This window comes from Vombatus ursinus, unplaced genomic scaffold, assembly GCF_900497805.2.
Source record: "Vombatus ursinus unplaced genomic scaffold, bare-nosed wombat genome assembly UNPS02014821.1, whole genome shotgun sequence".
Taxonomy (NCBI): domain Eukaryota; kingdom Metazoa; phylum Chordata; class Mammalia; order Diprotodontia; family Vombatidae; genus Vombatus; species Vombatus ursinus.
This window is the reverse complement of record NW_020954599.1, coordinates 23808512-23821083: the sequence shown is the minus strand read 5'-3', so window position 1 is coordinate 23821083 and position 12572 is coordinate 23808512. Positions and strand designations below refer to the sequence as shown.

Here is a 12572-nt window from a genome sequence, read left to right as displayed (position 1 = left end):
CTTCCAGGTAGACCAATAATCCTTAAATTATCTCTCCTGGATTTATTTTCCAAGTCAACTTTTTCTTTCCAAAGAGGCGTTTTATATTTTTTCTATTTTTCTTTATTTTGATTTTATTTTGCTGATTTTTTGATGTCCCATAGAGTCATTATCTCCTGATTGTCCAGTTCTAATTTTTAGTGAAGAATCATTTTCTTCAGTTAGCTTTTAACTCCTTTTCCATTTGGCCAATTCTACTTTTTAAGGAGTTCTTCTCTTCAGCATGTTTTTACACTTCCTTTTCACCTTGCCCAATTCTATTTTTTTAAATTAATTTATTTATTTTTAGTGTTCAACATTCACTTCACAAGATTTTGAGTTCCAATTTTCTCCCCATTTTGTCCCTCCCCTACCCCAAGATGGCATGCATTCTGAGTACCCCTTCTCTTAATCTACCCTCCCTTTTATCTCTCCCTCCCTTCTCTTATCCCCTTCCCCTTTGGTTTTCCTGTAGGGCAGGATACATTTCTATATCCCATTTTCTGTATATCTTATTTCCTAGTTGCATGTGAAAACAATTTTTTTAACTTTTGTTTTTAAAATTTTGGTTTCCAAATTTTCTCCCTTCTTCCCTCCCCATCCACCCTCATTGAGAAGGCAAGCAGCTTAATACAGGTTATATACGTGTAGTCATGCAAAACACTTCCATGATAGTTATGTTGTAAAAAACTAAGTATATTTCCCTTCATCCCATCCCACCCTCCATTTATTCTATTCTCTTTTTTGACCCTGTCCCTCCTTAGAAGTATTTGCTTCTGATTACCCCCTCCCCCAATCTGCCCTCTCCTCTATCATCCTCCTGCTCTCTTGTCCCCTTCCCCATCCCCCATTTCCCTGTAGGGTAAGACAGATTTCCATACCCAATTGAGTGTGCATGTTATTCTCTCCTTAAACCAAATCCTATGAGAATAAGATTCACTCATTCCCTCTCACCTTCTCCCATTTCCCCTCCACTGTAAAAAACCTTTACTTGTCTGTTTTATGTGAGATAATTTACCCCATTCTACTTCTCCCCCAATTCTACTTTTTAAAGAGTTGTTTTCTTCAGTGTACTATATTTTTCCATTTGGCCAATTGTATTTTTAAGGAATTGTTTTCTACAGTCAATTTTTGTCTTTCCTTTTTCTAGCTGTTGACTTTCTTGCATACCTTTCATTTATTTCCCAAGTTTTTCTTCTACTTCTTTTACTTGACTTTAAATAATCCTTCTTGAGCTCTTCCAAGAATGATTTTTGGTCTTGAGACCAGTTCATCTTCCCCTTTGAGGTTTTGACTGTAGGTATATTGACAATGTTATCTGCTACTGAGTTTGTGTTTTGGTTTTCTCTGTCCCCATAATAAGAATCTATGGTCAGTGTTCTTTTCTGCATTTTGCTCATGATGTTTGCCTAATTCCTAACTTTTAAAGTTGAGCTCTCTTTCTGGGTACTGTCTAAAGCTTCTTGTGATGGGGGCCAGGGGCCTGGTCACTGTCTTTATATACCGGAGCCTCAGGTGCTGGCAGCTACAGGCTGCAGGTGTCTGGCAGCTTACCTGGTGCTGTGCTGGTATCCTAGTGGTGGTGACTGGTTTGTGCTGAAGCCACTTGGGATTTTTATGCCTTTCCCCAGGGGTACACTGAAACATGTGGAGGTCTGGCTGCTGGAGGATGTCTTTCATCTGAGATCATCTTCAATTTATCCTTCATATGCCTTGTTCTTACTTATTTGCATGTTATTTCCCTAAATAGTCCAAAAGCTCCATTAAAGTAGAGATAGTTTTTTTTTTTTGCCTTTCTTTATATTCCCATTGCTTAATGGAGTGCTTGAAACATAATAGGTGCTTAATAAATGCTTGTTGACTGACTGTCTTATGGTACAATTTCTATTTTGGCAATCTCATTCACTCCCACACCTTTGAAAATCACTTCTTCCCAAAAGATTCTCCAAACTATGCAACTAGATATAAACTCCCTCTGAATGTCCAAACTTACCTTTCTGACAGCCTATAAAATATAATGATAATTGTAATAGGTAACATTTATATAGCACTTTAGGTTTGCAAAACACTCTGTATGTGATCTCATTGGATTGTTATAGTAGCACTGAGAGTTAGGTACTATTATTATCATATTTATTTTATAGTTGAGAAAACTGAGGCTGAGAAAGGCCAAATCCAACTTGTTTTTGAATTAAGACTTGAAGTTAGCTATTATTTTATATGCTTCACCAGGTAACCTTCATGATCCTTCTTACAAAAAAGTTTCTTTTTTTCAAAAATTTTCAAATATTCCCTAATGCTTAATGAAAAAAAAAAAACCTCAAACTTCTTAGCTTGGTATTGAATTTTCTCCAGAATCTAGTACTAACATACCATTCCAGCCTTATCTCATATATTGATATTTCCCATATGTTGCTCATGCTTTCCAATCTTTATTCATACTGTTCAATATTTCTGTAACACTATCCATTATTTAAAGGACATGTCAAAAGATACATTTCTGATGAAGCTTACTTTGATTTTCTTAATTAACATTAATATTTTCCCATTTGAAAATCATAAATCTTCTTACTGTGTAGTATTATTCATTCATGGTTTATTTGTGTAGAGATCTCTTCATATATACAATATTTTCAGTTCTCAGAAGAAACTACAGGAAACTGAGGTCTGCTGAGTTTCAGTGACTTTCCTAAAGACATATATGTCACACAGTAGCAGAGGGCAGATTATAATTAAAGACCAGTGACAGTAGTGATAAACCTAGCAGCCTTTCCACTATGTCTTACTGCCTGCCACTTATATACACCATAAGCACAGGGAGTGTGTTTTCAACTATTCCATATCCTACCAGAGTGTTTTGGATTCAGCAAATACTGACTAGATATTTATGTAATTGTTAATCTGAATTGTGCCTACATAGATAATTCATATGCATAGTATAGAGTAGATGAAATGCTATAATGTAGATGATGAAATGCAATGAGTCATTCCTATCTTTATTTTCTGACTTCCTCTAACAATAGCCATTTCCAAGGTTGCTGGAAAATTGGCCATTGGTGGCAGAAGGAAAATTTGAGTTACAATTTCATCAGTAAAGTTTAAGCCTATCTCTATGGGTTTTGAGGGGAGGGGAAATACTTTGGGTGATAACTTTCAAAATAGCAAAAGCAACAAAAAAATTTTTGTGACATTAGATACATTGCTTTTGTTGAGAATGATTTATGTAGGCTTCAACTTTATAGAAATTTTACTATATGCATGGAGAGGTCAGATAACATTGGTTTGAACCTGCTTTCTTTTCATTGTGTTGTTATCCATACTGCTAGCTATTGTAGGCTTCAAGCATACTGTATCCGATGTAATAAAATTTGTGAAGAGTAAATGAAGTTATTCAATAGAAATTTCTCAATAGAAGGGTCTGGAATTGAAGCTTGCCTTGTTAGTTTTCAGTACAACTTAAAGGTAATGACTCCAAGAAAGAATTAAATTGAAACAATCAGGAATGATGCAACTCTTTAATGCTCTTATGATGAGCAAACTCTGCTACAGTGGATTTGCATCTTTCTTTATCTTTCATATGATTGAACTATCTGTAAGACCATTCTGACTATTAAGCTTACTTTTCCCTTTTATTGGAAATATGTATCAGAGAGAGTAATAAGGATTTATTTGTGCTAAGAACTTTACAAATATAAACTCATTTGATCCATACAACAACTCTGTGTGTCAGATATTGTTGTTGTCCATATTTTACAGTAAAGGAAACTGAGGTCAGCAGTTGTAAAGTGATTTTCTCGCACACACCAAGCTAATAAAGGTCTGAGATTTGTTTTCAGATCATGTCTTCCTGACACCTATAACATCAGTAGTAAATAGTTGGTCATCAAACATAGATGGGTATTTCTGGAGGAATCTGACTACTTTATATTTTTGTTAACATCATCCCCAAATTATAATAGTAAAAGAACAGAACTAAGAGTATAGCACACCTCAGGTGTTCACCTACAAAGATAACACTTTTCATCCTTTTTTTAAATACACATCTTTTTATTAAAAGTGAATAAACAGAAATTATTAAGTGCTTACTATGTGCAAAGCACTTTTTTTGAATCCCTTGGGACACACATACAAAAGTAAGACTCTCAATGATAAAATTCCAATAGTTGGAAACAATACATACAAGCAGTTATAGCAGTAGCAGGTAGATCAAAAAGCCCAATGGTCCCTAGTAGACAATGGCAAGGTAGATGATTTGCTTATGTATTTTCTTTGGTACCACTTCCACTGGAATATAAACACACACACACAAACACACACATAAGTGTGTACATATGTGCATGTATATACATGAATAGATACCCATGTATATATGTATATATGTATATATATACATTTGTATATGTGTATATGTGTGTATGTATTATGTATTATGTATACTTTGTTATCCTTTGAGCTTGAAAAGAACCAAAATGATATCACTATATTAGAGTCAAATTACAGTGCATCTGACCGTGCTTAACCAGATCAATATGAGCTTGCAATGCTCTACAACAAGTCAGACACAAATTATCCATGTGAATATTTGGTTAGATTCTCTAAATTTGTGCATCTCACATTTCTTTTGAGCTACTTATATTCTGCTTTGCTTGAGGAAAGCACCTTCTTTCATGAGGGTACACCATGTTAAGCAGTCCTGTGCCAGTGTCTCCCATGTCACGCAATCATTCCAAAGTTATTAAGAGAGCCCTTGACAATATCTTTATATTGCTTTTTCTGGCCACCATGTGAGCACTTGCCTTGTGTGAGTTCCCCATAAAATAGTCTTTTAGGCAAGAGTACATTTGGCATTTAACAATGTGGCCAGCCCATCATAGTTTCACTCTCAACAGTGGAGTTTAAGTGCTTGGCAGTTTAGTTTGAGAAAGGACCTCAGTGTGTTCTATCTTATCCTGCCAGGTGATCTTCAGAACCTTCCTAAGACAACTCAAATGAAAGTGATTCCATTTCCTGGAGTGGAACTGGTATACTGTCCAGGTTTCACAGACATGGAACAACAAGGTCAGCATAATGGCTCTGTAGATCTTCAGTTTGGTAGTCAGTCTGATCCCTTCTTTTGGAGCCTCTCAAACACTGATCTAGCTCTGACAATGGGCATATTAACCTCATCATCAATGTGTACATCCCTAAAAAGTATACTGCCAAGGTAAGTGAAATTATCCACAGCATTCAGAACTTCTTCATTTGCTGTAACCAATGGTTCCATGTATGGGTGGTATGATGCTGGCTGATGGAGTACCTTTGTTTTCTTGGTATTAATTCTTAGTCCAAAATTAGCCCAAGCAGCAGAAAATTGATCCATGCTTTGTTGCATCTTAGCTTCAGAGTATGCATTGAGTGCACAATCATCTGCAAACAGAAAATCAGTCACCAACTCTCCCTCCACTTTGGTCTTGGCTTGTAGCCTTTTCAAGTTGAATAATTCACTATCAGTGTGGTGGCTGACCTTGACGCCATGTTCATCTTCGTTGGAGGCATTTGACAACATAGCTGAAAATGTCATGCTAAAAAAGTATGGGAGCCAGCACACAGCCTTGTTTCACTCCATTGATTACTGGGAAGGCATGAGAGCATCATCCATTACCCAGAATCTGGGCAAGGAAGCTGTCATGAAATTGATGTACAATACTGATGAACTTCTCCAGGAAAAATTTTGACAATATTTTCCATAAGCCCTCATGACTGACTGTATCAAAAGCCTCTTCAGTTACACTCAACCTGGTTTAGCCCATCTGTTTAAATGGTTTACCTGAGTGTGGCTGCTGTGCATGCCACAGCTTCTTGGAGCCACAGGTGAGAGTTAAGAAGACACCACAGGTGGAAAGCAGCCCTGAAAATGACTCAATAACCCTCACACACGAGATGTACTAGTCTTTCCCGAATACAGACTAAGCCACCCATCCACACATCCACATACACACGTATGCAGACATACACATATACAAATACACACATACATGTTTGTATATGTATATGTGTATGTGTATATGAACTATGATGATGATTACATAATTGTGAATACATATTTGAAAAAATAATGGAGAAAAATGTCAAAAATATAGAAGAAACCTTGGAACATATGCATAGGAAATAAAGGTGAGTAAAACAGTGGTATGGATTAATTTTTTTGCCTACTCTTGGCTTTAAGCAAAATCTTTATGAATTTTCTCTTTATGAATTTAGGGAATCCATTTTTATGGCATTAGTAAGGAACAACTAGTCTTTCATAAGCAATATATAACAATAGACCACATTTTTTTCTGTCTCATATTTAACTTAAAGATGTAGAGGATGTAATATCTCATTTTATTTATTGTTTGTTGACTCAAAACAAATAAAAACTAACTTGCATTTAAGTAGAATAAAACATCATGTTATTTTTTAAACAATAATATTTCTCCAGTAAATAAATTAAGATCATTCAGGATTACTTGGAAAACATTAAAACAGAAAGAACATGTTTTTGACTCTTTGATAACAAGCATCAGGAGAGGCATAAAACAGTGGGAGGATATATATGAAATATCATTGGATAGGGAAAAGTAGCTTGATCAGAGAAAACAAATGGCCATTGAGGCAAAAAAATCAAATGGAAATTTTACTGCCTTTTCAAAAAGCAATGGTAGTCTGGAGAATGAGGTAGAAAGTGGGGATGAGGTTGAACTTCTAAGCAGGTAGACATGCAAACCAGCTCTGAAAATGTCAGCCTCCTGAGATCTGATCATTTATGCATGTTTTGTTACTGGCTAGATATACTCAATGAGATGAGTTCTTATTAACTTACTCATCATTCAAGACACATCAGGCCCAAGAGGAGAGTTTCATGATCTTTGGAGGTTCCATATGAAGGATAGTCCTCCAAGTGACAAATAAAGGGGAAGTGGAAGAGGGAAAACAAAAAACAAAAAAACAAACAAACATGACTTTCTGGTTCAACTTCTGATTCATCGTGATACCAAGAAAAATAACTTAACTTCTTTATTTCAGTTATTGTAGATTTAGAATAAGAATATTTGTTAACTATCCCCAGAGATATCATTAAAATGATCTCTGTTAAACAGCCCCTGGAGAAAGTTTAATGATTATAAAGCAGTAACATTAAATAGGTGAATATTTGACAAAGATGTATAGCTCAAGAAGAATAACCAGTTCAGATTCCCTTTCCAAAATGTATATTTTTCAAATAAAAAGAGTGGACCTTTTAATACATCTTTGTTTCTACATGTTTTATATACATTTGATTTCTAATGTGTGATAGGACAATGAAAAGGGCACAGGATGTAGTTCCTAATCTGTGTGCACAGTTTCTCACTACTCAAAAGAAAAGCAGTAGAGGAATGTTTTGTTTTGTTTTTAATAAAACAATAACGAAGTATGAGGAGAAAAAAATCAATGCGATATGGCAGCCAGAAAATAATTAATGCAATCTTGGAATATATTGAGAAACATATTTTCCAAGAATAAGAAAGTCACAATCCTTCTGTATTTGGACATATTCAAACCATGTTTAAAGTATCATGTTCATTTTTGGGTGCCAGAATTTAGAAGGAATATTAATAACCTGAATAGTATACAAAAGTAGGTCCAATGGGATGGAAATAGAGGCTGAGATACTCCATGCTTCATGAGTATCAGTTTAAAAAATGAAATATATTAACCTAGAGAAGAGTAGGCACAAGGTTACAAACATGATAGTTCATGATAACTGCCTTCGGGGTTATGAATGGCTATAAGTGGGAAGGGATAGAGGGTAGAACCAAGACCAAAAAAATGAAAGCTGCAAAGAGGCAAATTAAGAAGTGAAATGATTCTTAATAGTTATTCTCCCCACTAAAAGCAGAATACTCCGCAATTATCCCTAATTAGGTGAGACCATAATGGCATAAACCATGCAAAAATGAATGAAAAATAAATGTGGCTAAATAAAAGTCATGATCTTTCTTCCTAAATAAATTCTACCTTCTTTTCAGTGATTCCTTTCTCTAATTTCACAATTTGTTCATTTAGTTTTTTTCCTTCTTTTTCAAATTTTATTTATTTGTTAGTTTCTAGTTTTTAACATTTGCTTTTATAAGGTTTTGAGTTCTCAATTTTCTACCACTCCCTCTTCTCCCCCTTCCCAAGATGTAGTGCAATCTGATATAGGCTATACATGAAAGGGGGAGGGCATGAGAAAGATGAAAATTTCAGTCTGCATTCAGACTCTAGTTCTTTCTCTGCATATGGATAGTGTTTTCCCTCATGAGTCTTTTGGAATTGTCTTAGGTCCTTGTATTATATCCTTGTACTGCTGAGAAGAGTTAAGTCTATCGAAATTGCTCATCACACAATGTTGCTGTTACTGTGTACAATGTTCTCCTGGTTCTGCTCAGTTCACACAACATCAGTCCATACAAGTCTTTCCAGGTTTTTTCTGAAGTACACCTGCTCATCATTTCTTATGGAACAATAAAATTCCATTACATTCATATACTACACATTCAGTCATTCCCCAATTGATGGGCAACTCCTCAATTTCCAATTCTTGGCCACCCAAAAAAAGCTGCTATAAGTATATATATATATATATATATATATATATATATATATGGGTCCTTTCCCCCTTTTTTGGATATCTTTTTGGGACGCAGACCACTTCTAAGTGTTATTTCTGGGTAATAGGGTATACACATTTTTTTATAGCCCTTTGGGCATAGTTCCAAATTGCTTTCCAGAATGGTTGGACCAATTCACAACTTCACAAACAATGCACTATTGTTCCAATTTTCCCATATCCTCTCCAAAATTTATCATTTTTTTCTATTTTGTCTTGTTAGTCAATCTAATAGGTGTGATGTGGTACCTCATACTTGTTTTGATTTGCATTTTTCTAGTAAATAGTGATTTAAATCATTTTTATATGACTATAGGTAACTTTAATTTCATCATCTGAAAAACTGCCTGTTCATATCCTTTGACCATTTATCATTTGAGGACTGATTTGTATTCTTATAAATTTGATGCAGGGGCAGAGTCAAGATGGTGGAGGGAAAGCAGTGACTTGCTTCAGCCCTCCTCCAAACCCCTCCAAATACCTATAAAAAATGGCTCTAAACAAATTCTAAAGCAGCAGAACCCACAAAAAGACAGAGTGAAAGAAATTTCCACCAAAGACAGCCTGGATGGTTGAACAGAAAGGTATATCACACTGGGCGGGGAAAGGAGAGCAGTGTGGTGAGGGCGTGCAGGCTGCAGCGAACCTAGAACAGGCCTTAGAGGGCTGAATCGTGGGCAGCTGTGGCATTTCCAGAATTCTCAACCCACGAACGTCAAAGACAACTTAGAAGGTCAGTGGGAAAAGTCTGTGACTGTGGTGAGAGAAGGAGCTAGGTCTCAGCCACCCCCAGGAATGTGGCTATTTCCTGAGCTTCTGGCCCACAGACTGAGGGGGAATCAAGTGGGTGATCCAAGGGGGATTGCAGGGATCTCTTTGCCAGTGCTGAGGCAGGAACCTCTTCCTTTACTGGTGCTTGGATCTGGGTCACAGCTCTGATGGGCAGTCCTGGGGCAAAGAGGAATGCTGGTGTGGTGAAGCTTGTTGTGGCAGTGGAGAGGAAACACCTCACCCCTTATCATACCACCTTGGAAGAATTGAAAATATTCAGGTCACTAGAAGAACCTCTGAAAACAGCTGTACAAACTCCCAAAGCTTGGGACAGTACATTCTCCACATTGGAAGCAGACTTTTGCCTTAAGAAAGAGTTTAAAACTCAAGTAATTGGCCAGCATCTTGAGTAAGCAGCACAAAAAGAGTCAGACTATATTATCTTACTTTGGTGACAAAGAAGATCAAAACATACAACCAGAAGACAACAAAGTCAAAGCTCCTACATCCAAAGCCTCCAAGAAGAATATGAATCAGTCCCAGGCCTTGGAAGAGCTCAAAAGGAATTTTGAGAAGCAAGTGAGAGAAGTAGAGGAAAAACTGAGAGTGATGCAAGAAAATCATGAAAAACAAGTCAACAGCTTGCTAAAGGAGACCCAAAAAAATATTGAAGAAAATAACACCTTAAAAAATAGCCTAACCCAAATGGCAAAAGAGGTCCAAAAAGCAAACAAAGAGAAGAACGCCCTAAAACCCAAAATTGGCCAAATGAAAAGAAGTCCAAAAGCTTACTGAAGAAAATACTTCCTTAAAAATTAGAATAGAGTGCTATTGCTGGGTCAAAGGGTATGCACATTTTTATAGCCCTTTGGGCATAGTTCCAAATTGCTCTCCAAAATGGTTGGATCACTTCACAACTCAACCAACAATGCATTAGTGTTCCAATTTTACCACATTCTCTCCAACTTTTATCATTTTCCTGTTTTGTCATGTTGGCCATTCTGATAGGTGTGATGTAGTACCTCAGAGTAGTTTTGATGTGCATTTCTCTAATCAATAGTGATTTAGAGCATTTTTTCATGTGACTATAGATGGCTTTAATTTCTTCATCTGGGAACTGTCTGTTCATATCCTTTGACCACTTATCAATTGGGGAATGGCTTGTATTCTTATAAATTTGATTGATATCACACAAATGGGAAAAGGACCTACATGTACAAAAATATTCATAGCAGCTCTTTTCGTGGTGGCAAAGAATTGGAAATTGAGAGGATGCCCATCAATTGGGGAATGGCTGAGCAAGTTGTGGTATATGAATGTGATGGAATACTATTGTGTTATAAGAAATGATGAACAGGCTGACTTCAGAAAAAAACTAGAAAGACTTGTATGGTCTGATGCTGAGTGAATTGAGCAGAACCAAGAGAATGTTGTACACATGTTGTGTGATGACTAATATTGATAAACTTAATCCTTCCTGGCAATACAAGGATCTAAGACATCTCCAGAGGCCTTGTGATAGAAAATGCCATCCACACCCAAACAAAGAACTATGGAAGCTGAATTGTTATTTTTTTTTCACTTCTGTTGAGTTTTGTTTCCTCTTTCTGATGGTTCCTCCTATTGGTTTTAATTCTACTTAAAACATCACTAATGTGAAAATATGTTTAATGTGAATGTAAATGTATAGCTTATATCAGATTGTGCACTGTCTTGGGGAGGGTGGTGGGGAGGAAGGGGGAGAAAACTTTTAAACTCAAAAGCACGTGGAAGTGATTATTGATAAATCAAAATAAATTAGTAAAATATTTTTAAAAAATTTTGGCTGAGCAGAGTTACCTCAAAACCCCGAGTCAAAGACTCAGCAGTTAGTGAATTTGTTCAAGGGTTGTCACCTTCCCTCCAGGTCTGAGACTTACTAATAAGGAGACATGAGAGCCACTTACCTCCCGTCTGTACGCATACAACTTACGTGATTGATCCAATGCACCTTAATTGCTGCCTGCGGCCAGTCGACTTCACAAAATCCTGTTGCTGTCCTGAGTTTAACTTTCTTTCACTTTTTGCTTCCCCAAGCTCTCTCTTCGAGTTCTCACCCAAGTGGAGCAAAAGCACCCTAAATCTGGCCTGAGGGCTGTTGGAGAAATCTCTGGTGGTGCCCCGACCCTCATGGTCCAAATTTAGGGATCTTGCTCACAGGTGGGCAAACCTCGGTGAGACCTCCTCACTGAGTGGTACAGGGACTCCAACACAATTAAATTCAGAGACTACTCAAAAAAAAATTAGTAGAGCAATTGGAAGCTAGTGACTATATGAGAAATCAAGACACTGTAAAACAAATCCAAAAGAATGAAAAATTAGAAAACAATGTGAAGTATCTCATTGGAAAAACAACTAACCTGGAAAATAGATCCAGGAGAGAGACTTTAAAAATTATTAGACTATCTGAAAGCCATGATCAAAAAAAGAGCCTAGACATCATCTTTCAAGAAACTATCCAGGAAAACTGCCCTGATATTTTAGAACCAGGGGGCAAAATAGAAATTGAAAGAATCCACCAATCTCCTCCTGAAAGAGATCCCCAAAGGAAAACTCCTGGGAATATTGTAGCCAAATGCCAGAGTTCCCAGGTCAAGGAGAAAATATTACAAGCAGCCAGAAAGAAACAATTCAAGTATTGTGGAAACACAATCAGGATAACACAAAATTTAGCAGCTTCTACATTAAAGGACCTCAGAGCATGGAATATAATATTCTTGAGGTCAAAAGAAATAGGATTACAACCAAGAATCACCTACCCAGCAAAACTGAGTATAGTGCTTCAGGGGAAAATATGGTCATTCAGTGAAATAAAGGACTTTCAAGTATTCTTGATGAAAAGACCAGAGCTGAATAGAAAATTTGACTTTCAAATACAAGACTCAAGTGAAACATGAAGAGGTAAACAGGAAAGAGAAATCCTGAGAGACTTATTAAGGCTGAACTGTTTACATTCCTGCGTGGAAAGATGATATTCATAACTCATGAGACCTTTTTCAGTATTATGGTAGTTGGAGGGAAAAAATTATATGTATGTATAGATAGATAGATAGATAGATAGATAGATAGATAGATAGATAGATAGATAGATAGA

General features: G+C 36.4%; 1 pseudogene; it reads left to right on the top strand.

The window, feature by feature from the left end:
- Positions 1 to 1486: 1486 nt before the first annotated feature.
- LOC114024392 overlaps positions 1487 to 12572 on the top strand; it is a 52275-nt pseudogene continuing 41189 nt past the window's right edge.